Source organism: Oenanthe melanoleuca, chromosome 9 (genome assembly GCF_029582105.1).
Source record: "Oenanthe melanoleuca isolate GR-GAL-2019-014 chromosome 9, OMel1.0, whole genome shotgun sequence".
NCBI classification, from domain to species: domain Eukaryota; kingdom Metazoa; phylum Chordata; class Aves; order Passeriformes; family Muscicapidae; genus Oenanthe; species Oenanthe melanoleuca.
Window position 1 is genome coordinate 983,556 of NC_079343.1, and position 26,212 is coordinate 1,009,767.

The following is a 26,212-nucleotide window of genomic DNA, read 5'->3' on the forward strand; positions in this document are numbered from 1 at the left end:
ACGCTGACCCTGGCAGAGCGAAGGCTGGCAGGTGAGCGGCCAGCTGGCGCTGAGTGCAGTGAGGGCAGAGAGTACAGGGAGTATTCTGCAGAGCCGGGGCTGCTCGGCTGGGCCACGGGTCATGGGGAGGGGAGGGGTGCTCCAGCCAGCCCCGGTGAGTGGGCACTGCAGCCAGCCCTGATGAATGGGCACTGCAGCCAGCCCCGGGTCATGGGCAGGTGAGCGGTCACTGCAGCAGCCCCGGGTCATTGACAGGTGAGCGGTCACTGCCGCAGCCCCGGGTCATGGGCAGGTGAGCGGTCACTGCAGCAGCCCCGGGACATGGGCAGGTGAGCGGTCACTGCAGCAGCCCCGGGTCATGGGCAGGTGAGCGGTCACTGCCGCAGCCGCGGGTCATGGGCAGGTGAGCGGTCACTGCAGCAGCCCCGGGACATGGACAGGTGAGCGGTCACTGCCGCAGCCCCGGGTCATTGACAGGTGCGCGGTCACTGCAGCCAGCCCCGGGTCATTGACAGGTGCGCGGTCACTGCCGCAGCCCCGGGACATGGACAGGTGAGCGGTCACTGCCGCAGTCCCGGGTCATGGACAGGTGAGCGGTCACTGCAGCAGCCCCGGGTCATGGGCAGGTGAGCGGTCACTGCAGCAGCCCCGGGTCGTGCGGAGGTGAGCGGTCACTGCAGCAGCCCCGGGTCATTGACAGGTGAGCGGTCACTGCCGCAGCCCCGGGTCGTGCGGAGGTGAGCGGCTCCCGGAGGCTTCGCGCTCGGCTGCGCGGCGGAATTGTGCAGCGGCAGCGATCCCGTGGCAGACGTGCCGCGGGCTTGTCTTTCCGCCTGAGTGCAGTTACTTGCGAATGTCCTGCTGCTTCTTCCTCTGCAGCCCTGCTTTCAGGACCGTTTCAAGGTCAAGGCTGCTAGCAGCGCTGAGTGCAGCTCTGCCTCTCAGACAGCGAGGCCCGTGGTCCAGGGTGATTATTTCCAATACACTTGTGCAGTACCTGGTGCACTGAAATGTTGTTTTCCCCACAGCTTGCTCCTGCTGCCTAGCAGCAGCACAGCTCTTGTGACTTTGGTGCATCTGTCAGCCCTGCATCAGACACAGCAAGATGAAGGAACAGCTCAGTAATGTTTAGCTGAAATAATGTATCACACACAGAACTTGCACCGTTGCCATCAGCTGATTACCAAAATGAGAATGAGTACAACTGTTCAAAAACTGAGTTAAGAGGGATTTTCACGTGTAAGCTTTTGGACTGAGATCTGATATGGCAGCAAATGGATGTGTGGAGTTGTGTGTTTTAGGCCTCTGCTTGTGTTTTCAAGGTGCTATGTTAGGACAAAGCTCATCTGGGTTGGAATGGTGGAATTTGCTCCTTGGAAGGAAGCCTGCTGCCTGATTTCTCCCTGTGTGGATGTTTTTTTTTGTTGTTGTTTTTGTTTTTGTTTTTGTTTTTGTTTTGTTTTTTTTTGGTTTTTTTTGTTGTTTTTTTTTTTTGCAAATGGTGTGTCCTTATTGCTTTAAAGTCAGTGTTGTGCCAAACCACCTCTATAGAAAAGCCTTTCAAAAGTAAGGAATTTTGACGATCACAGGATTTGGTTGTAACCATGAAGAGAAGTGAAAATTAATAGGCGTTCCTTTATTCTGCTTGCTGCAGATGCTGCAACAGGTGACTGTCAGAGACAGGGTGGGTGTGGCTGTCAGGCACTGACAGATGACCAACCAACTTTAGTTGACCAAATGGGTAGTTTTTCTATTGTAATCTAGAGCCAGGTTTAAAGTAGGTGTGTTTGAGGTATTTGCCAAGTGGTAGGGCTTGATAAGTGCTGTGAGTAAGATGAAACTTTGAATTAACCACTTTGAAAGTCCTAACAGGTCAAGTATCTACTGAAAAATGAAGGAACTAAATTAGTGGGAACAGTACAGTTCCCTGAGAGCAGTGGGCAGCCCCTGCAGGGGCTCTCTTCTCACAGCTGTCTTCTCCCGAGACTGTGGCTTGGCTTAGCTTTCACTCTGTTTGTTGTCAGTACAGGCTGATTTGAATATGGTCCGAGTGAAAACAGTTACAATCTCAGGATCTTCCCCCAGGAGAGTTTCAGCTGTGCTTTCAGAAGTGGTCATGCAAACAGTTCTCTCCTGGTAGTCAGTTACCTCATAGCCCAGCCTTTCTTATTCCTTAGCTACAGAGCCAGAAATACTCAGAAATCTGCTGCATTCATACCATAAGAAGCTCACTTAGTGAAAGGGAAATGTTTCTGAGTGATGTCCAAGTTTTCCCCTGCACTTCCTTATCCAGGACTTGTCCTGGGCACAGGGGACTCCCAGAGCAGCCCTGGGGAGTGGAGGCAGCTCTGCCCCTTGGCCTGTCCCCTCTGTCCCTTTGCTGGGACAGCTGATGGGTTCCTCTCTACACTCCTGCAGGGCTGCTCACTGCCTGAGCACTGCTGCTGGGTGAGAATGGGCACTTTGGGGCTGCTCATCCTCTCCCCACAGCAGAACTAAAATGCTGAGCTCCCCCTTCCCACAGCTACCCCACAGTGCCAGGGCATGAGAGCTCTTGGTGCTACTGCACCACACTTCATGTGTATTTGTGAGAGGGGGTTTGGCTGCTCTGGGGTTTTCTTGTGAGGCTCCAGATCTTTCAAGTTACGTTAAGAAAAGAAAATGTCAACTGTAAAAAGCTCAATACTGTCCCAGTTTAAGTCCTTATTAAAAAAAAAAAAAAAAAAAAAAAAAAAAAAAAAAAAAAAAAAAAAGTAAAGAATTTAAATTGATAGTATATAATAAAATATATCTTTTGCCCTAAAAAAATGCATGAAAAAAAATAGAAATTAGATGCAGCTGTAACCTAATACTGTAGGCAGACATTAACTGATAATTAAAAGAAAAAAAATTCTTTAAAAATTATTTTCCTTATTTTAAATGTTAAGTGTTGCCAATATAATCTCTTGAATGACTAAATTCAAGATTGTGATACTGCTTTCTCCTTCAAATAATGTTATAGCCATATGTAAAATATGTTTAATACTATTAGTTCATTAGAATTGGGCAAGCATAGACAAGCAGAAAATGCAGAACAGCACAAAGCCAATTCCTTGTGGACTTCACAGGACCATCAAGTCATTCTCACTGCTTATCAGAAAATATGTAAATAGCTCCTGGTTCCCTTGCTTGCTCAGATAGAGAGGCAAGATCTTTTCCATAAGCCTTCTTCCAGGAAACTCACCCTTCTCAAGGTGTGTGGTGAGAAATGATAGTAAAAAGAAAAAGCAAGAAGGATAAAAGGCAGCACTAGATAAGGACAAGAACACAAAGGGATCCTGGGAAGCAGTGAGGGAGGGGCATGGGTTGTCAGGATCTGAAGAATGCTGAATACACTGATAAGGTGAGATGAAACCTTGGCCAGGAGTCTGTAAGTTAGGCCGGGCAGACAAGCTGTCTGCACACTGAAAAATCCATCTGTGGCAGTGGACATACAAAACAAGATTCCGTAGTGGAAATGGCAAGAAACTGAGCAGGTGGGTTTGTCTCTGCAGTACCTTGGTACTTTTTACCCTTTCAGGAGATGCTCAGGTGCCACAGCTGTATTCAGTGCATGGGGAACAGTCTTACTGGGACAGCATCATCTGTACAGGGAGAGCTGGTGGAGGGTGAAAAAAGTGAAGTGTTAGCCATGCTCTGTGGGAGGAAATTGGAAACTGGGATTAAGGAACTATCTGAAGAACACTCAGTGAAGAATTAGAGCCAGCAGTGCCTTGCTGCTCATTGCTCTCTGAGATTTGACACATTAGCTCCCTTGACATAGATGGTAATACCAGAATGTCCAAAGGAAGTAGAATCCCTTCAAAGCAGGGTTTAACCTACACATGCCATAAAAGCTACTGGTAAGTGCTGGCAAAAATCAGTCGTAGAGAACTATACCTCCAAATGTGTCAATTCTGATGCAGATGTAACAGTTACTGAGAGTTAGTTGTGCAAGACCTTCCTAAAGTCTTGATTGTTTTTCCTAGTTGCTTCTTAGCTGCTTAGGTTTTCATCAGATCTGCCATTAATTCATGCAGGGGTTAGGACAGGTGCCTGGATAGATGCCTCAATTTAGAGTATTAAATTACAACTTCTAGATACAGAAGTACTGTGCCTTCTGTTTTGAGAAAAAAATCAAGTGAACATATCCTTTTTCCTTAGGGAAGGCAGTTTTTAAGAAGTCACAAGTACACTGGGAAAAGAAGCCAAGCACTGTGTTTTAGCCTGGATAAGTTCACTCATCCCCCATGTCCAGTGGGAAAGAAGCTGGCAGTGGTGGGAGGGCAGGGGCGATGCAAAGAGCACTGTGAGTGGGCAGGGGAAGGGGGTTTCTTCTTGTGGTGCAGGTTTATGCCAGGCAAAATTGTGACTAAACTCTCACTTTCCAGTTACTGTGACTCCAGGTGGAAGCTGTGTGTACAGAGTGCCCCAAGCACTCCTCCACAGGGGAGGGTGATGTTGTAATGTGCTGATGTAACTGGTAGGGACAGAAGTTTGTCCAAAGGGAGGGGAACCAGCACCCTGCAAGAAACAGCAAGGAACTGCTGCTACCTGGGCTTGTTCTGTGTTAGTGTAGAGGGACAGCTCTGCTCATTCCAGAGGACAGGGTCAGGGGAGAGATCTGGCACTGAGCATCCCCAAAGCACACCCATGTGCATAGAGAAGAGCCTGGAAAAGGAAATTCCAGGTGGAGGCCTCTTCAGGTTTCTTTGTTCTGTGACATTGTTTTTCCTGCCCTGCTCAGAACTTTATTTGTGGCTAGCACAGCTGTAGGAGAGGATCTGGAGTTGCTACTGTTTATTGCAAGCTATTGCCCATACCATGTATTAAAAGAATGTCAGGCTTCAAAAATGTAATATTGCCATGCTTTCAGCATCTATTCCAACTTTGCAGGTTTGAAAATTCTCATTAAACCTTTCTTGCAAGTACTATAATGTACAAGAGTTCCTCTTGTAAACAAGAGTTCAAGTTCCTCTGCTGCTAATCACTACTCTTGCTGCTTATAGCAGACAATAAAACAGGAATACGAGGTTCAGCTTGCCCTGGAGGGATGTTCCAGGCCTCCTACTAGGACATTTTTTGGATTCAGGCTTTTCTTAGAGACCACACTTGCCTTTAGCTCAGAAGTTGAGGCCACTCTTTCTGTGGGGTTTGCTCACTGTCCTCCTTTTAACTTTCTAGTTGCCTCATGTCTGCTGGCCTTTGTACCAAATCCAAGCTGCAGCTCACAGGAGCAGAGCTTTGTGCTTTACCACCTGGCAAGTTTCCAGGGATGATGACTGGATTTACACATCTGTCAGCACTACACCTGAAGTTAGAGTTTTTTATTTATCAGAACGCCATCTCCCAAGCAGTGGCCTGAACCTCGGGGAAGGTTGGCACAACCTGCTGAAGTGCAGAGGAGAGTGAAGGCCTGTTTTTGGCTGGAGGTCAGTCAGCCATCTGTGTGGGATGTGGGCATCTGGTTTCTGCTGTGCACTAGTGCTGGGCTGGCTCAGGCAGGGCAGAGCATCCCCTGTGTTGCAGGGTGTGTCTGTGGGATGCCCTGTGTCAGCCTGAGGGGATGGCAGTGCTTTCCACGGGAGTTTCTGTGGTAGGTGGAAGCCTGTGGCATGTTTGTGAGGAAGGCAGGCCCTGTGGGTGGCTGGCTGGCTGAAGGCCATGCTGGGAGCTGCTTGGGAGAAGAGGAGATGGATGGCAAGGAAGCAGTACCCTCAGTTGGCTGTGGCAGACCCAGACCCTGCATCCCCCCACGTCACCTGAAGCTTTCCAGGCAGCTCCTCTGAGGAAATGGAGACTGGCATGAAACAAAGCAGCAGATTTTATTGCAATAATCACCTTTCCTCAGAGAACGAGATAAAAGAACCGCTGGGTAACATTTGATGTGACTCAGTATTTCACTACCAAGTGCAAAGTTGTGGCTGAAAAGATTATGCCTGTAAACTGAGGGGGCTGGCTGTTCCTGTGCCCGGGCCAAAGGTGCAGTGTGGCTCTGGGGCAGCGCCAGGCTGTGCACTGGCGGTGGCAGTGGCAATGGCAGTGGCCGTGGCAGTGCCCCGGGAAGTGCCAATGCCCGGGGAGACGAGGAACTGTCCCGGGCGGCAGCGGGAGGGGAGCGGGGCGTGAGCCGCACTGCCCGGGCCAGCCAGGGCCAAGCACGCTGCCGCTGTCCCTGCGCCTCCTCGGGGCCGCGCCGAGCCGCAGGAGGAGGAAGAGGCGGCGGCCGGCCCGGGGCGGGGCGGGCTGGGGCAGCCGGAGCCGCGGACGCCCTGGCGGTGCGAGGCTGCGGGAGGCACGGCCGGGTAGGACCGCGGCTCGCGTTATTGCTTCGCTTCTTTTCTGACCTCCCCCGACCCCTTCACAGGAGTGGGAGCCCCGGCTGAGCGCTCCCGGCTCTGCCCCGGTCCGGGATGTTCCTGTGAGCGCTCCCGGCACAGCCCCGGACCGGGATGTCCCTGTGAGCGCTCCTGAGACTGTCCAGGGCCGGGATGTCCCTGTGAGCGCTCCTGAGACTGCCCCCGGTCCGGGATGTCCCTGTGAGCGCTCCTGATACTGTCCCGGTCCGGGATGTCCCTGTGAGCGCTCCTGATACTGTCCCGGGCCGGGATGTCCCTGTGAGCGCTCCTGAGACTGCCCCGAGCCGGGATGTCCCTGTGAGCGCTCCCCGCTCTGCCGCGGTCCAGCCGAGGGTCCAGCACCGCCTGCAGCTGCGGGTCCGTCCCGCTCTTGCTCGCTGACCGCTCCTCGCCCGCTCCTGGTGCGTCCCCTCCCTCTCGCTGCTGGCGCTTTTCGCGCTGTGAAAAACTCTCCAGTCCCACTGCAGTGGCAACTTCCCAGTCCTCCGAGAATCCCTATTCCCTAGGGTGCTTCTGGAGTCTCTTTCCCTTTTGGGGGGGGGGAAGATGAGAAGATAGGTTAGGATTGTATAAAATCAGATGTTACTGCTTCAAAAAGAAGCCAGAAGAAAAAAAAAAAAGAAGCAGAAGAAAGAATAGAAAATAAAATCAAACCCACCAAGGAGATGTGACTACAGTGTCTAATTTACCAGAAAATAAAGGGAACAGGGCCTCCAGTTGGGGAACTTTAAAACCTCAGCGAGATCTGGCAGCTGCTGGGAGTGGGGAAGTGTGGCTGGCAGCGTGTCTGAGGCTGACACCTCCTGCCCGCCAGCATGTGTCAGACCGTTTAGGGTGTTAATGGCAAGAATTCACCAATTAAACAACATTTCATCTTTTTTTTTTTTTCCCTGAAATATTTTCCACGTGTGCTGTCCTAAAGAGTAACCTCAAATTTTTTAATGATGTAAAGCATTGATGTTGTGTGTCTTCCTCAGCAAGGTGCTTTCCTTAGCTGTGACTCATCGCCCTGTTTTTCTGTTCCAATTAAGCTGCTCACTTAGAGTACTGAGACAATCAGTGTCTCATCCTATGAGCTGGGCTCAGCATTATCAGTGAGTTTGTCCTTCAGAGTGGGTTCTTGGTAGACCGGGGATGTTTTCAGTTCAGGCTATTGTATTCTACTGGCAATTGTAACGAGGGAGTTTACGAGAGTGATCTGGTAAAGCTCGAGCAGACTGGGAGGGGTCTGATAAGAATGGAGCTTTGATTGCAGATGCTTGTGTGCTCTTGGGCTGCTTCTCGGAGACTTCACATCCCATCAGAGAGCTCAGACAGCTGCTGAGGCGCCAAGTTTTGCTGTTAGGGTTGTCCATTGCCTTCGGATCAGAATCTATATTAAAGGCTTACAGGCAGTGTTCCAGTAAGTTTTTGTAACACGAGGATCAGTGAGTTAATCTTTGACATTGTCAGAGCGTTCCCTGGGAGCTCAGTCCCTTTTGGCAATGAGTGGCCAGATACCGGAGCTGAAAGGCTTGAGGAGGAGAAGAATTGCCAAGCATGAAAGGAGTCTGGTGATGGTGTTGTTGGAGCCTCCAGTTTCCTGCTCACTCCACTTTTATGAGTGGCAGCTTCAGGAGTGCCCAGAAATGGTGAAGAACAGACACGATCACCAAATGCATTATTTTGCAGAGAAATTTAAAGCGAAGCACATTACTTTTGTCAACATTTGCAGTAGACTTTCTAAAATCTGAATACTTTTTGATTGACAGCTTTAACTCAGCTGCAGCCTGGCTGCCCTGGCCAGGCTGCATCTCCCCAGTGGTGTCATCACCTCCCCTCTGTGTGATCTCACACCTCGTGGGAGGTGTGCTCTGGCAACTGAACCACAGCTCCGGTGAGGCACCACTTCAAAAACAAGTTTTTGTTGAAAACAAAAACATAGTAGGTCTTGGTGTTTTTAGAAATTAAATACTTGACAGAGTGAGGGCCTTTAATGGAAAGTTTTTTGGTTTTCTTTTTCCCTAGGAGAAAGACAAAATTTTCAATTGAAAAACATAATGAAAGGAGTTTTTTGACTAGCCCTGGGCAGCACTTCCTATGATCCAGTATTAATGGAGGGATGAGGAATGAATGCAGTCAGTCTTGTCCATTTCTTGCCTTGACAGCATCCATGAGTGAAACTCTGACTGCCACGTCATCCTGGTGGGGCACTCTCTTCCCTAAGAGTGGGTGGATGTGTAAATCTTTCTGCTTTGCCCCAAAAGTCTGCATGGTGCAGGTGGATATTGCAGTCCTTTCACACCTTGGTGGATTTGATGCTGTTGCCACACCAGTTGCCCAGTTCCTAGGCTAACAGAGCAATGAGCAGCCAGGTTCATTTCTCACACTTTCAGGCCTATATCAGAGTTTTTTGGCTGTCTGTAGGGATGCTGTGTGCTGCACCAAGTGCTGTTTCCAAGGAAAAATGCCATGGGCGGGTTCTAAACTTGATAACCGTGGGGACCATGTTCTAAATAGTAGATTTTATTTCTTCCTTGTGCAGTGTTTCTCTAAGTTGGCAATGAATTTTAGCCAAATATTTCTGGCTTGTCCTTCAGGAGTCATATTAAAGTCTGTGTCCTAGTTTAGGGAGCCCAGGACAGTCTGTCAAACAGTGTGGCTGGGAACCTTCCTGTGCAACATCTGGGTATGACTAGTACTGGAAACAGGATCCTGGCAGAGATGTACCTTGTCTCTGAACCATTGTGTTTTTTCTAATGAGATCAGTTTGCCACCTGCATCTTTCTGGGGTGTGACTTTATTTTAGAGATCTTGTAAGCTTATAAACAACCTTCTGACCTTCCTCCCTTCCATCTTTTGCTTTATTCTTAATTTCCTTCTCTTCCTCTCCATCCTCTCTCACGGTGCTGTGCCCTTGCAGACATTCCTTATTGCTGGTTTGAGGTGAACATTGTTTCACAGCTGCTTCAGGCGAGGAGGAAGGAGCTTGCACGTGAGACAGAGAGCCCTCAGGATTTAACAGTACCCCTGAAGAGCACAATCAGCCAAGCTTTGGCAGCAGCCTGGTTCTCATCACTCACTCCTTCCTGTCCGTTTGTGGTGGCTCAGCAGAGCTCAGCTGCAGAGCCCTGAGTGCACGCCTTGGATCTGCTTCTCCAGCCTGTGAGCAGATGGACTTCATTGAAGAGCTGTGAACACTGAGGCTGAAACTCCCCACTGAGTCTGCCATCCAGGAACTCACAGGGTAATGCTGGACTGTTACATTTTTTATTACTTTTCATGGAGGTTGCTCATATACCAGGAATTTATGAATATTTGGCATTGTGCTTTGTATTTATTGTCAACAGTCAGAACAACAGTGGCACTGAAACTTCTGTGGGAAGGTTGTGAACTATTAATTATTTTCAGTCTACTTGGCATAACATGAAGGATTATTAACATAACCAGTCTTACAGGTGATGATAAATTCAACAAGCATTACTTCTACTTTTTTAAGTTGGTTTTCATTCTTATTAATCTTTCACATAGATGCCTTATTCCAGCTGACACAAATTCCTTTTGGAGCTGACCTAAACCTTGTAATTTGCCAGGAAGTTAAGATATTTATTTAAATCCTTCTCCCTTCTTAATATAACAACCAGGGTTTTCCTTTTATCTTGTAGAAAGCAAAACATCATGACATTATCTCAGTTCTGCAGTTGCCCAACGTTAAATTCTGTATTTTACCAATCCATCTTAAGAGGAAGAACATATCTGTTAAATCTTTGTCTTTTCCTTCAATTAAGCATTTCACTAGTAGGCCAGGAGGAAAATAGTTTTCAGTTGTTCCTATACCTTTCCCTTCAGTATTGAGTGTAGCAGCCTGAATCACAGAGTCAGACTGAGAATGGCTGTGAGGCTGGTGAAGGGCAGGTGTACATTTTGGAGCAGCTTGCACTTCTGATACACCTGCAGCCTCCTGTGGCAGGTTCCTCACAGCTCTGACATGGTGCTGGCAATGCACATGGCAGCATTAAATTGTGAGCAGCCGAGGTTCTGTGGCTCTGACTGGCATCATGTGTTACTTTCTTGCTGGAACACAGCATCCAGGCTGAAATGAAAGCCCAGCTGAGTAATCTTGCTCTTTTTACTGCCTCCACTGCATGTGCTCAGGTAATTTCCAAGCATGCCTTCCTTAGAAAACCACATTGACTACAACAGTGTCCTGTGGGCTCAATGACCTTTAGAAACGGTTCAATGAAACATAAATTCAAGAGAAAGTAACATAACGATGCAAATATCTGTTATATTGACTGAAATGTATGTGTGAGAAAATTAGTCTTCTAATAGCCTAAATAGAGAGAACTTGTGTATGTGTGTAGAAAAGAAAAAAAATGTCATGGTCTCCCAGAGTTATTTTTATTAATAGTAAGTGTATTTATCTTTTCCCCCAGTGAGCAAGTGTTGAAGGTGTACTTGTAGTTAAAGGAAATTCATCTGGTTTTGGTTGTTACCCACTTGGTCTGGCACATCAGATGAGTGAGGGTCACTTCCTATGGTTGGAAGTACTCAGGTTCTTTTATACTGAGAGCACTGCTCTTCTGGTGAAAACACACCTTTCAGTACCCCACCCTGAGACTTCTTTTATCACTGACTTGCTGGACTTCCCCTAGTCTAAACAAAGCTTTGGTGCTACTATTTGTGTTAGTTGTTTTCATTTAAGATACGATTTTTTTTTTAGTTTCTCTGAATCTGCCCTGTGTCTTTCTTCTGATACAGATGGTTTTGTGGTGCTTGATGTCACCCAGTCACAGCATCACAGAATGGTCTGGGATGGAAAGGACCTTACAGAACTTTAGAAATCATCTAGTTCCAACCCCCCAGCCATGGGCAGGGACATCTTCCACTGGACCAGATTGTTCAAAAAATAAAACAAAATAAAATAAAATTAAAAAGTAAGCTGCCATGAAAAATACTGTTTATCCTTAGCTGAAGTTAAGCACAGCCCTAGTGCTCAGAGCAGAGTGCAGGGCATACCCTACAAGCAGCTGTGTCATCTCCATCTAAAAGTCCCTAAGTCTTTTGACTTCAATTAGACAAACAGAAATGTGTAGCAATGTAAATAATTGCTTATATCCCTCTTTTCTACATGCCTCCACAATTATAATGTTGCAGACAAGTAAGTATCAAAAAGAAATGTCCATTTCTTGTCTTGACTTTTAACTCAAGTAACATTTCAATGGGAAAAGAATGTCTATCCTGACATTCATCTTTTGTGATGTGGTCCAGTGAGTAACAGTGTAAACTGTATTTAAACATAGCAATTACAGAGAACAAAGGGCTGGCTGAGGGTAACTGGACTTGTCCATGCAGATTACAGGGCTCTTTCAGAAGGCAGCAGAGTGCCCTCTCAATTTTGGTTCCTAAAATCCAGATTCAGATGAGTTTCCTTTGCCCTAAAACTCTGCTCTCAGTGATGGCAGCTTCCTCAAAAGGGCTCAAACCATCCTTGACACTGTAGGGAATTTTCTTACGAATGACCTAGTGACTTCCTAAATTCCCTCTCAGTTTTTTTACTTGCATTCTTCTTTTCAGATTTTTCAGCTGCCTGTTTAACCAGCTCTGTTTTTGATGGGTGAGATGGGAACACGGAAATCCCATTTTTCATGTTCCCCAGCTGCACAGCCAGTGTGTTATAGTTCCACCTGTGCTGGCAGGGATTTCCTGTTTTAGAAGATTAATTAGAGTTGAGCAATTCTGAGTTCCTCTAAAAGAAACGATTTTCCTTTCCTGTGTGGAAGGGAGATTGCAGTCTTCTGAGGCTGTAAACTTGTTTAGACCCACCAATGTAGCAATAGGTACCAGTTAGAGATACTGGCTGGTTTCAATTCTGTTCTGACATCAATGTAAATCTAAGCAGCTGCTGTTGCTCTCTTTACCCTTTTTAGAGCTGGTTGTTCTTGCAAGAAGATTTTTTTGTCCAGCCAGAAGTTTGTCTCTTGCTCTGTCTTCTCTCTGAATCAAAAGGCACTATCTGTATTTTACTATATTTCTGAAATTATTGCCCTAGTTGACTTCAAAAACCTTTATCCCACAAGCAGAAGTGGTTTCTAACATACCTGCCCTGTTTGAATGGCCCTAAGGCAAACAGTTTTAACTTGTTTTCTGTCTTTTTGGTTGTTTTGTTTTTTTTTTTTTTTCTGTTTTCCCCCTTTTTCTTTTCCCCTTGATAGGGGTTCAAATGTCCAGCACTTCTGCCTCACCCACTTAGTTTACCCTGGTCTAGTTCCAAAGCCAGAGGGTGAGGAAATGGCCTTTTTCCTCGGGAATTTTGCATTTTTTAATGTGGCAATTTTCTGTCACATACGATATTAATTTGCTTGTTTCTTACCTTGCTGTGAAGTGTGTTTGAGCACCACTTATTAAGGAGGGCTAGAGTCTGGCTTTATACTCACTTTGCTTCTTTGGGGGAGGCAAGATGGAAAATTCACAGCTGGCAATTCCTAGATTCACAGAGTGGCAGATCTTGGGGTGTTGCATCTCTGAATCCAACACAGGCTTGCAAGTGATTGCAGAGTCACAGAGCAGGATGTGCAAAGAGGGGTGACAGGGGACAAGGAGGGACAAGAGGAGGAAGAAGAGAAATAAAGGGAACAGTGTATCATCCAAAGTGGATAGAAGAACATGGGGAAACAGGAAGGAGTTCATGAGGGACATTGAGGTTTCTGATCTTGTTTCTAATTTAGGCAGGAACTATAAAAACGTATGTATTCATATATTTCTCATATGACTTGCTTTGAAGGCTAGTAAGATTCTCCATGAATAAAACTCTTTGTTCCTCTCTCTGACCTGTCACACTTAATCTTTTCAAACAGTTATGATTTAGCAGCAACTGTAAGAAGATATTTGAGCTGGTCTCCTGACTCCACCCTGGCACCCAGAACCAACAGAGCAGTCAGAGGTTAATGTGAGCTGTGGGAAATAAACAATTTGTGTGTGTGCCACGGATGCAGAACTTACTGGAGATGGCAGGGCAGCAGAATGAGGGGTTGTCTCAACAGATTTTCAACAGAGCTCATCAAACCCAGATGTGGCATTGTTGATTTGAGACTACTGTGGAGTTGAGACTAGGAAAGCAAGCAATTCTTAGTAAACACTTGGGAAATACTATTCAAGAGATTTAATTTTTCTTCCCCTTCTGCTTCATGTCAAGGTGGAATTTTGGCCACAAACCAGACTTTTTTTGGTTTTTTTCCACTGTGTACTTCTTGTAAGGCACTTTTAAGGGATTAGACTAAAATATGTCGGCTTAGCTAGAGAACATTTTTTTTAAAAATTTGATGTAACAAAAACAATTTGGTAATGATTTCAAAATCCGTGCTGACAAAAATGGGAAAAATAATTTGACTCTGCTAAATACCTTTGCAAAGGTCATAGCCAATTTGGAGAAAAATGTGGGAAGAGATTGAGCTAAGATAGTTCTTTAATAAATTTCCATTTAATATCATTAACTGGACATCAAATAGGGAAAAAAACAAGGAAAATGATGAATTGGAAACCTTGGAAAATCATATTTAACTAGATGGAAAGACCATAAACAGATGGGGTTGTCGTTGGATACTACTGGGAGCAGGGTAAAAGCAGCCTTGAAGCCTTGGATTTCTCAGCCTGCTCAAGGACAAGAAATTATAACAGTGATTAAACACCTGCTGGAGACGTGAGAGATGTGATGTTTTGCAGAAAGCATGTTTTCAAAGAGGTGTTGCATTCTTGGACCAATGAGTATTTTCTGTTCAGGTATTGCATGAACTACCCTATAAAACTGCAGTGTTTCTTTAAATAAAGCTCTCTCTCTCTCTTTTGCTTCTCCATTCCACGAGGAACTATGTTGTGTTATCCTTTTTGCTGCTCTCCTATAGCCAAAATGCAACATGGGATGAATTGGAAAAGGGCAAAATGAACAGAAGCTGACATATGCTAGGGGCAGACTGGCTTGGAAAGGGTGTTGGACTCATCAGGATTTGTGTGTGTGCAAAGTTCCAGGTGAGGGTATGTGGGATCAGCCACTGCAGACCCAAACACAGTGTGCTTTTCTGGGCATGGAAAAGGCAGGTTGCTAGTGAAGAGCCAGTGTCACCTGGAGCAGCACATGCCACCAGCCCGAGCTGCAGGGACAGAGCCCGTTTTTGGTGGAGGCAGGGAGGAGCAGTGCTGGGCAGCTGAGCTTTCTGCAGGCAGTGCCACGGGCACGGGGTGAGGTGTGTTTGGGGAGGTAAGAGTTTCCTTACCGGGGCTGACTTACTCAGCCAGCACAGAAGGAGTTATTTAAACACTGTCCCACACATGTGTAGCATGTAGAAGCCCTTGCCAGGTACATCTGAGCAGGGTGTGGAAAAGCCAGTGTTCCAGTCCTGCAGAGTTCCACATGCTGGGAGGGACAGCCCCTGCAGGAGCTGTTACCGGCTGCAGGGAGAAACACAAAGCTGCTTTTGTTGAGCCTCCCTGCATTATCATTCTAATTCAGCGTTCACTCAGTGCAACAGCCCCACTTCTATCAGATACTAATTATGTCGGTTCACATTTTTTCATCTTTTGGGGGAGGTTATCACCTGATCTTTAACAACTTGAAATAATCAGTTTTTTAATAGAGTTCATACGGCCAAGCCACTATAGAACTGCATGATTGTTCCCCCAGCTGTTTGTGGGGGAAGGAGAGAAAACAGCAAAACAAAATCATGCTGTTTTTCAAGGCATATTTTATGAATAATTTAGCTGAGCATCATCAATTCTTAGGTTTGAAAATTGTTAAACCACAAAGTGTAATCACATGTTCTTTGATAGAAAACCTGACATGCCATAACAGAATCTTGTTTTTCATATCTGTGTGTATTTCTTTTTAACATATATCTGTCATAATGGTAGTTTAAGATGTGACTAAGATTAAAAGAGGTGAAGTATGCCTCCCTCTTTATTCAGAATTTTTCTCAGAGGAATATTTAGCATGAGAGTCAAGATTGAGAGGTTAAATAAACATCTTTAGTTTAAATTATCAAAGAAAAAAAACCTAATGTTTAACTATAGTGTTTTAAGAAGTTATTTTGAATCTATTATATGAAGGAATTAGCACAGGATGAGTTGGAAGTTTACAGGTGCTATTTCATGAATTGAGACTTTTTTTCACTGAGATGGAGAGACTTCTTTCCCTGTATTGTGACTGCTCCAGGGATTTGCTCTGTTGTTAATGGTGCTTGAGAACAAAGGTGCTTGAGAGGTGACACTTGATACTTTTTTTGCTGTTTTGAAACACCTGTCTAGTCCCAACCATAACTGATTCACTGTAACTGAAAATTGTACTTGACAAAAGGAATTCTAAATGTAGTTTACTGACACCGTAAGGATGTACTTGAAGTTTCAGTTTCAGTGAGTTATTGTTGTTGTCCATTGTGTGGGGGCACTAGAAAGGCTGGAAAGGATTTGTGTGGGACCCTTACATCACAGCTCTGCTTTAGCAGCTCTCTGCAGTGTGAGGCCTGGATGAATCACTGCAGCTGAAACAGGTTTGCCAAAGTGCTCTGCTCCAAGCTCTGAGAGAGAGCACACAGCAGTAAGGACACAGGCCTGTGTACAGTCAGGTATGTAAACATTTCCATGTGTACAGACTGTCATTACCATCCAGTCTTGGCCTTCCTGCTTCATAGCCACAAGCTAGGTGTGTGACAGGCTCAGCTCTGGCACTTCTTGCATGCCCTGAGAGCTAGGACGCCAAACTGCTGTGGAGTTGCCCCTGTCCCTCTTCCCCTGGCCCTGTGGAGAGGGATCCAGGCAGGAGCTGGGCAGCACAATTCTGCTTTGCAGGTGGTGGGTGGGTGGGTGGAGAGGAAAAAGGACAGTGCAAATGCATTTCCTGTGCTGTCATCACATTCCTCTCTGAACCAGGAATTTATACCTGAGCTTTGGTGCCCCAGCTGAAAAATGAACAGCTTTTATGAAAAGGTGAACTTTTCAGGTCTTGAGAAGTCTAGGCACCACTGGTCTTTCTGAGTGGTCACTTAGCCCTAACATTTTTAGAAGTCTGGGAATCAGTAGTTTTATTAGTCTTTCATCAAAAAAAGGTTATTTCAGAACATAAGGAAAAATTAATGCTGCAGTGAGTTACCCTTTCTTAGGAAAGCAGCAGTGGCTTGCCAAAGCTTTCTCCAAAGGTGTTTGTGGGTGGTTTGGTCTTTCCAATAGTTTTTCTGTAGGGGAACTAAAAGCAGCTGGGAGTAGCATTTGGAAACCCTTCTTCACAACATTCCTTACTGAGCACTGGCATTTCTGTGATAGCTGTAATACAATCATTAACCATGTCCTGAACAACCTTCTGAGCAGGCTGGGCTCCTTCTGGCATGGGTTTTGCTTTGTGCCTGTCCTGATCAGCCCAGACAAAAAAATAAGCCTGTATCAGTTCCTGAGATGTACACAACAGTTGTCACATAATTGTGACCTGATTTGGCCATAGTGGGTGTAATTTCAGTTCCCCTGTGCTTTATGGTATTTGGACACTCACTGATGCTGGTGTTGTAGTTATCACAGAGGTGGGAAGCCTTGCTGCTGGGAATTGTGATATTCCCATTATTTCTCTTCTAGACGTGGGAGATCAGGCACAAAAGTCTGCTGCTGGAAGCAGGGGGCAGAGAAGGCTTGGAGGAGGTCGTTCACTGGTATTTCTGCTTTCCATTTATTGTCCAAACAGGAGCATGTTTCTTACCAATTGCAGAGACTTAGACCCTTGGATCTAAGTAGTGTTTAGTGCTACTGGTGTCACACTGTCAGCTGGGCTGCAATCAGTTGCCAGGAAAACAATTATGGAAAAGAAACAATCCAACTCAATGTACAGCTCTCAGCCCTGTGCAGTTAACAGACATTAAATGAAATAATTTATACATTGAAAAAGTTACAGAAGATGCATGGGGTTCCCTTCTTACTTAACAGCTCTGCTTAAACTAATTGCTCAGGTATTTTTCAGAGTGGAATTTGGTGGTGTTCCCTGGGAGTTTCTTGGATACTTGACTCTAGGTCAGTCTCTCCTACAGAAAACCCTCACAAAAGTACCAATGCCAGTGGACAATCCCAGAAATTTCCTTGGGCAGTTCTCCCTTGGGACTAATGATTCTCAGTCTCATGGAGGTGATTCAAGAGCCCATCTTCATCCCAGTGATGTGAGTAACCATGTCCCCTTTGGGTCAGTTGGCTCAGAACTGCCTTTGCCCCTGCTATGGAGTGTCCCAGGCAGTAAAGCAGAAGGAATTACTGGCATACACTGTGGAAGCAGTGGGCATGCCTAAAGTGACACTAAATTCCAAGGAGATTTCCTCTTCCAGATTGAAATGAACTGTGGCTCCCCTTGGAAAAATATGTGATAACACATATTCTCAAAATTGGGGTGGGGAACACTGTTGGGCAATGCACAATGGGAAGACAAGGCTCATATAAAACATCCTTGGTGGGAGGAGAAAACCCCCAGCTTGCTTCCATTGGCATTTGTCATCTGTTCTTTAGGGTATTACCAGAACTGCAATACTCCTGAGACATCAGCTTTCCCCACTGCATGGGCTGTGAGGGCAATCAGAGGCTTTCAGAGAAGGCCATCTCTGAGTTTTCAAGAGCTTTAAAATCTGCCTTGGAGATGGGGCAAGAGGAAGATTACCAGCCAATGTTTGGTGGATGTGCCTCATTTAATAAGCTTTAGGTGCAGAAGAACTGAGGAAGATGTTTTTCCATTATCACAGGAGGGAAGCAATACCAGCTAAGGCAAGGCTTGCAGTAGAAACATTTACTGGAAGTGTTTACATGTTACTTAATACCTTGACATGCATTATTCAACTTGTGTAATATCAGCTGGGGTGGAGCAGCGAGGAATGGCTTTGGCAGGAGAATTTGTTTGCTCCCCATGGAATATCTTCCTGGTGGTAGCTACCTTCTTTGGCAATGAGGTACATTCCAGGAATAGAAAAAGTGTTCTTGAGCCACATTTTTATGAGCTGCTGGAATGTGCTCTCTTTTGAAGGTGACCTAACCTTGTCCAGATGGCTGCTCCTTCTCTGAGCACTGCCACCCTGTCAGTCTTTCTCCAGAGTGGAACAGAATTGCAATGAAAGCCCCCTGTGAGCCCTCTCCAGGCAGGGGAGCTCCACACTGAATGCTGGAGCCACTGAAATGGATGCACTTCTCATTCTGGAAATGAACCCCACTTTCCACGCAGAGGGAGGCAGCAAGTGCACTCTCCTGAGCAAGCCACTTCAGCTGCAGTTCTGATGTGCCTAAAGGGCTTTAAGAGCTGCAGCCAAGTGAGCTGTGCCTTTGTGTTGGGGAAAAGGCAGGGAGGGCTCTGCTTACATGAACAGGGCTGCAGTCACACAGTGAAGGAGAGGAGAAGGAGAAATAGATTGGGAGGCGTGAAGTTCAGCTGGCATCTCTGCTTCCCTCATCCACACAGACAGCAATTTCATGATTCACCTGCTGGATGATTCTGTTTTGCTGACAAAGCTGTGATAAACAAAGACTTGGCACCATCTGCATAGTTGTTTAATCTAAGGGCGTATGAGTCATACAAATGAAACTTTCAACATGTTGTGATAGACTGCCAGGCAGAGAGGGTGAAACACACAGCTTTTATTTGGTTAATCAATACCTGGAAACTTTGTAAAAAGGGATTCAGCACAAAGCCCCGAGTTTCCAAAATAGCAAGGCAGGATTAATTTCTAGTTTTGAACGGAATAATAATATACTTGTACTCTTACACTGCAACAATTTTTAATTTTTTTTTAATGGCATCTTGCCAGATTTAGTAATTTTAGCTCTTGTAGACTAAAAATTAGGATGATGCATCTGTAGCTCAAAGAAACTGTCTAAAATATAATTCCTAGAAATAACATAAGTCTTCCTGATTCAGGATGACTGGATTGTCTAGCAATGAAAAGCTGTCAGAGCAATGCTTCAAAAAATGTACTGGCATTTTAGGAGTATTCCAGGAATCTCTCCTGCATTGCTTGAGCAATGCCTGTTAATAACACTGCTCTGAAATGTGTTTTTTCCAAGGGTGGAACTCATGGCTCTGGATTATCAGAAATTTAGTAGAACTTTGAGATGAAATTATTTCTGTCTCCTGCAGCAGGGAACTGAACATTCTTGCTTCTCACCAATTTCAGTGTGTGCTTATGCCTCTGTTTGCACTGATTTAGTTTTAGAGAAAAATAAACATTGAAATTAGTTGTACATGAATTAGTATTAGACTTGAAACATTGTTAATAAGACATCTGTAAATGCCTTTTGAAAGCCTACCTGCAATATATATGTATAATTTGTAGTCCTTTTAAAAATAGAAACTCATCAGTAGTATTAAAATTACAACACAGTCACCAGAGGGAAGAAGTTAGAATCTGAGGTTTTAGCTAGAGATTCAAAATAATAGTCCATTTGTAGTTAGAACTGGTATTTTTGAGGAATGATGATACATGTAGTATTTGTCATTTTTCTAGTGCTTATGGATTTTTCAGGTTTCATGACAACTTTTTTAGTTTGCCCTGCTATGTAGTGTGGTGGTAAGCAATGAAATTATTGTTTTGACCATGTTTTCCATGGGCTAGCAAAATGTCAATGCAGTACCTGTGTCTTATGGTAGCAGCAGTATATCACACATTTGCTTTTATCTCTTTCTTTGGTATGCACATCATGTGTAACTTGTGTGAGATAAAGAAAGATTTAGGTTGGAGCAAGACTTTCATGGTTTTCAAAGTCACATGGCCAAATTCTGAGGTGATGCCCACTGTGCACTGCAGGTCAGGAAATGTGTTTGACCCAAAGGATAATACATCTGTGTACTTGGAGGGATAAAGACTCTGTTTTCTCTGTTGTGGCAGTGGCTGGACAATGATCTCCTCTCAGAAAACTTGACAAAACATCAGTTGAAAGTCTCCTCAAGGTGAAATTCTGAATTATACAGTGTTTCATATCCACAGTCATTAAAAAGTGTGACAGCCTCAATAGTATTCCTGATCACTACTGGTTTTCACAGTTGTCACATCTGCTCTGTTATCAGAATTGCCTTAACAAAAAGGCCAGCTAGAAAATAAATATGCAAAGAGGCTGAAACAGAGACGGATTTCCTGTAATGAATCTCTCTCTAGTCTTTGCCTCTGGCTGAGAATAGTAATATGCCATTAACCCAAGAGATGTAAAACATGCTGTGCTGTGCTTGGAAGGGTGTCAGAAACTCCTCCTGTAAGGATGAGAAGATATTTTATTGCTTTCCCAATTGTGGTTGGCCTAATCATAGTAAGCATTTCAGCAAAAGGGAACTCCTTGTGAAGGCTGATGTTTGATTTTGGTAATTAGCAGATTGCAAAGAGGGGCTGGTAACACAGATGTATCGAGGCAGGAGGAGCAGCTGTTACACTTGAAGTGCTGTCTCACACATTACAACCTGCTGGACATTGAAGCCTATTTTTAGTAAAAGAATAAATAAGCTGGCTGTGCCCTACTTTTGTCAAAATGTGTCATGGGATCTTTGTATTTGATTAGAAAAGTTGGTAGAAATAACACAAGGGATCTCGGTGCCTCGTCTAAAAACTGACATTTCTAACAATCCAGTTGTGCTAATAAAATGTTAATATTGGTTATGAGTCCAGGCCCATAAAGTATGCAAGAGGAAGTGATAGCTGGTGGGAGACTTGCCTGTGTGGGATGTAAGGTTACATGCCGACAGAAGTCCTGCTCTAGTAGGCACTGGCCTTCTGATGAAAGAATTTGTTTTGTATTGATGGAACTATTTTTACAAAGCCTGTGTTAGTAAACTGGAAAAATGAAAGACCACTTAGAGTTATTTCAATATAAAGCAAGAATATAGCAGGAAAGTCAGTTGGCCACTTCAGAATTCTGTTGATTGCTGTGAAGGCCTTACTCTTCCTACTTCTGAGTAGTTTTTTGGTTGTTTGTTGTTGTTGTTGTTTTGTTTTGTTTTTTATATATCTTCACTTGCTGATACAGATGGAGGTCCACGTACCTCATGAAAAAGCTGTCTTGTAAAGTGTGACCATACCTAGAAACCAGAACAGACCAGAAAAAGAGACATTGGCTATGGTATATGGAATTAGTGACAATAAGTATTTTCAGTCAGTTTGTCTACAGATCACTGCTATTAAAAATTTGCTGCTTTATTACAATAGAATTTGCATGAACTGACAGAAATGGCACCATTTAAAAGTGCCTGCCTTGGAGCTCCTGCCCATAGGGTGTCATTGCTTTGGAGGCAGTAGGACCACGAGCCTTCTGGCTGGATTTCCTTGGTGGTGGGGGTTCAGCTCCCAGCCCTCCCTGGCACAGCTGCAGCCTCGGTGCAGAGGGACTCTGCAGTTCCCCAGCCAGGGTCCAGGTTTGGAGAGCCCCAGGGAAGCTCTGAGGGATCACCAGCACAGCCAGTGCTGCAGAAGGAAAGCCTTGGTGTGGTCAGGCCTCCCTCCAGCTCAGACTGCTGCTGCTCACCTGCTCCCACAGCTTCTGTGAGCGGGGAAAAGCAGAAAGAGCTGAGCCCAGCCGTTCACAGCAGGGCTGTGCTGCCCTGATGGGTGCCTCAGCTGATGTGCTGGTGATTCTGGTGTGCCACAGCAGCCTCGGAGGTCAGGGAGGTTGAGGAAGATGCCCTGGATCTCAGATGGCTCTGTGTCATTTAAGGTAGGTTTAAAATTTTAAAATGAGAAGCTTCAGACATGGAATTCAGTGTGGGGAACAGAGCAATGAAGTGCCAGGATGGTGCCTGGGCTGCTGCAGCTGGATTTGAGGGGCTGCTGTAGCTGGGCTTGTCTCTCTGGTTTCTGTACGTTTTCCTACTGAATCTTACTCGTGTTAAATAACTTGGTTTAGCAAAGCACTGTTAAAAGCTGCTTATTCTTGCTGCAGGCTGTTTCCTCATAGCCAAACGCAGCATCTATTTTTTCTGATGTGTGCGTTTGCAGTCTGGTACTGAACATCACTTGGGGCTGCTGCTGCTGCTGCTGCTGCCTGCCCTGTGCCACAGCCAGCATGAGACACAAAGGGCAGCTCTGGGTTCTACACAGCCAGGCTGGAGCCAGCACAGGCACAGGGAGCAGAGCACCTCTGGGGGTCTGCTGGGACCAGCACAGGGAGCAGAGCACTGCCCAGAGCACCTCTGGGGGTCTGCTGGGACCAGCACAGGGAGCAGAGCACTGCCCAGAGCACCTCTGGGGGTCTGCTGGAGCCAGCACAGGGAGCAGAGCACTGCCCAGAGCACCTCGGGCTCTGCCTGCTCAGAGCACGGAGGAGGATGTCACACGATGTCCTTCCCCGTGCCATTAGCACTTCTCCATGCTCACTGAGAGGCCCTGCTGGCAGAGGCCAGCTTGGATTTCACACACTGGGCTGTCTAACAGCTGCGAGGTCCAGGAGGCAACTTGTACTGATCAGCTTGTTGGTGATGGAGAGAGGGGAGCATCCCAGTTTGGATCAGAAGCTGATTTTATTGAGTGCACAGGGTGCTTATTTAGGGTTTTACATGGATGGCAATTATATAGGGCTCTGATTTTGGTAACAGTTTCCCATTGGTTATGCATTCTTCATGACATTAGGTCACCTGGTTACATTATCTTATCACAAAGTTTCACAACACGTTTCTTGATCACTTCTTGCCCAGGGAGCATTTATCTGTGTCTGTCTCTCCCACAGTTTCTGCTCGATCAGGCCTAAGATACCAGCCCCTTTATCAGTTCCATTGTACTCTGTTTTGTTCCCTATGTATCTGAGGCTGGTAGAGGACTGTGCTACCCACATACCTTATCCACTCTGTCATACCATTTATATGTGCTGCAGTACTTTAACCTAGGGCATGAAATAATGTATTGGGAATCTCTTAGTGTTTCCCTGCAGGAGACTAAATATAGACTTTGACAGTTAAAGCTGATTCTTGGGATCTATTGTACTAAACACATGGCTTCAAATAGTCACAACCAGTATTATTCACTTGTTTATTAACACTTTTTAAATTTCAGTTACTAGTGATTCTATCTGCCAAACTGTAACAACCTCCTACTTTAGGCAACAGGAGACTTTTTTTTTCTAGTCTAGATGAAGGAGGGCCTTCAAAGGGGAGATGAAAGTTTTGTTAATAGATAAGCTATTTTTTGAATGTTATAAAGCAAACTGGCTTTCCTCTAGTGGCTACTGAGGAGAGTGACATGTTATTTGTCCTATACAAGATGTTCTAAAGCCTTTTATTTGGACAGCAGTAGGCAGCAAGCTGACAAAGGGATGACCATGCAGTGTAAAGTGCCCATTATTCTCTTCAGTATTGCTCACACAGTTTTGAATATAGCTTTTAATTTTTTTTTTAGGTTTTTTTTATGAAAAGAATTACTGATGAGAGATTCTTGTGTTGCTCTGCATTCACCAGGAAACATTCCTGTGTATTAACTGCCTGAAGCCGATTTGGTTTGTAGATGTTGCCATTGTATCAGAGTATCAGAGAGTAGCAAGTTGCTCTAAGTGTTAAAATTTTCTAATGAGTCCGTTCTAAGCATCTCCCACCCAGTATTTAGCTGCGTTCAGTATCATGGTCCTTTAGATTTAATAACTTCAATATTTTTTTCAGAACGGCTTTTTCTGCTTCAGGCCAAACATCCTCACCATGGCATTTCCACTTGCCCTTTTCTAATGTCTGTCTGCTGCCATGGTTCTGTGATGATTGCAAATACGGAGACAACTTAGCTTCTTCTGATTGCTGCAAATGACACAGGATTCAAAGAGTGTTAACACAAAAACCTGAAAATTACACATTTTCAAGCAACACAGAATGTGCCCTAGGTGTACAGCTGCTTCACATGCAAAGACATGACTCAGATCCAGCCTCTTTAGACAAAACCCTTTCGTTATACTGAGAACACATGTAACAATAGCCTGGGGGGCAGAATAATAGAACATTTGTTGTTTAGTGAAGGGGGCTGGGAAGGGAATTCAAAGATAAGGAAATTGAAAATTAAAATTATATTTGAAGTCTGGTGGGTTTTTGGTTTTTTTGTTTGCATACCACACAGGATATAAAAGTGTTTCTTTAAGATGTTTCAAGGCAAGTTCCTTATCCATATCGCACACACTGTCTGTAACAACTCCATGTGTGACAAGAACATGAATATCATGCAAGCTGATCAACTATAATCTGAAATATGTTAATAACTACTGATTGAGATCTCTTTATTCCCCCTGCTAAATACTGATATTGTATTCTGAGGCATAAAACAGAAAATGGAAAGGAAATTTGAAATCAGGGATTACAGCCCTGGAGAAAAACTCGGTGTGGTCAGGTTTCATTGAAGTCTACTCACAGAAATTTTCTATATAAGACAATTTTAAAGTGCCTAGGGCTTCATGTATGATAGACCCTTCATCATCATTATTCAAATAAAAAGATGGCAGTACAGTAAGCGGATTTTTAAGCCTCTGGATTGTAGCCCTCTGCTCAGTCCAGTAAGTCACATCATACTCGGTTTATGCTTTGCAAAGACTGCACTGGATCCTGTAGAACAACCATCTAATGTCACAAGATCCAGAGTAAATAGCTCTTTTTAAAAAAAGTTATCAAGCCTTTCCAGTCACCAGTGAGGCCAACTACTGAGCCAAGGTTTCAGTATCTAAGCCAAGACTATCTGGAATATTTAATGTTAAAACCACAAGTATCATAATGATTTGAAAAACTGCGTATCTGGGACTTTTTAGACTACTGGATTTCATTAATACTTATTTCTTCAGAAATATGTTTCAATTGCAATGTAAACTTTAAACAGAAGAAACAAGTGGGTCAACATGCTGAACTAAACTTTGTAATGCAGAACATGATGTATTTGTATGAGCTGCACATTTGCCTGATAAACCAGTTTCATTTGAACTCTAGTGGCTTTTTTTTTTTTTTTTTTTTCCCAGGAAGAAGGGAAGTCAAGTGAAGTTACTACAATCTGTGGTGTGAAGTAGCAGCATGGTGTTCAGGAGTAATGCCTGTGGTACTGAGCAGTCTTAAGGAACTGGTTAAAAGCAGGAAAGGGAGCTGTTAATTGATACACGACAGACAGGCTGTGAAGGCAACTGACACACGGTAGGCAAGATTTCTCATTAACTTCTGCCCTTCCTCTGAGACTTGCCTAGAGGTAGCATTGCTTGATCACCATTCATGCAAAAATCCCATTTGCTGAAGTAATAGGGGAGATCATTGTCCTTCTCAGAGATTTCCACTTAATCCATGTTGTGGTTGGTTGGGTGGTTTGGGAAAAACAACAAAGCATTTCCTAGATATTTTCTAATCCGCATTTAATGGATTTTTAGTGCCTTGAGAACCGGCAAGTGAAGTTGAGGAAGTAAATCTGTCCATCCATCCATTTTCAGAACTGGAATAACTGGAAAAATGAACAGACTAAAATAGACAAGCTTAATGATACAAGATGATTATTAGCATAGGGATGTTAAAATATGCATAATATGATCATACTCTTTGCGGACAAGGATGTGCTACGCCTCGCCCTGCGTTCATTAAAGGCGGCAGGAATGTTGCTGCTGATTTCAGTGGGTGGGGACGGGCCCGCTGCATTAAAAAGTTGTTTCGTTACCGGTTACATTCTACCTTGTCTTCCTTTGATTGCTTCTTTCAAGCCTCAGAAAGCCAACTTTGATAGCTACCAGTTTCCACGCAATTATTCCTGACCGCTCAGCACCAAGACTCTTGAAACGAGGACGTATCAGGGAATTCACTGGCTGCTGTAACGAGCTCTACCCTGCTGATTTCCAAAAGGTGCTTCGGGAAAAGTGCTCTAGGCTGAGCCTTTCCAGCGTGCCCACGG

The 26,212-nt window shown here is 44.8% G+C and overlaps 1 long non-coding RNA gene across 2 annotated transcripts; it reads left to right on the top strand.

Moving 5' to 3' along the window:
* The first annotated feature begins 6,219 nt into the window (after positions 1–6,219).
* Positions 6,220–26,122, top strand: LOC130256771 (uncharacterized). 2 transcript variants are annotated; one of them, XR_008841185.1, is made up of 4 exons: positions 6,220–6,323; positions 9,280–9,603; positions 25,305–25,473; positions 25,701–26,122. It is a non-coding gene; the product is annotated as an uncharacterized LOC130256771 (long non-coding RNA). The 2 variants fall into 2 exon arrangements; XR_008841184.1 differs by having other exon boundaries at positions 9,321–9,603.
* Positions 26,123–26,212: the final 90 nt, after the last annotated feature.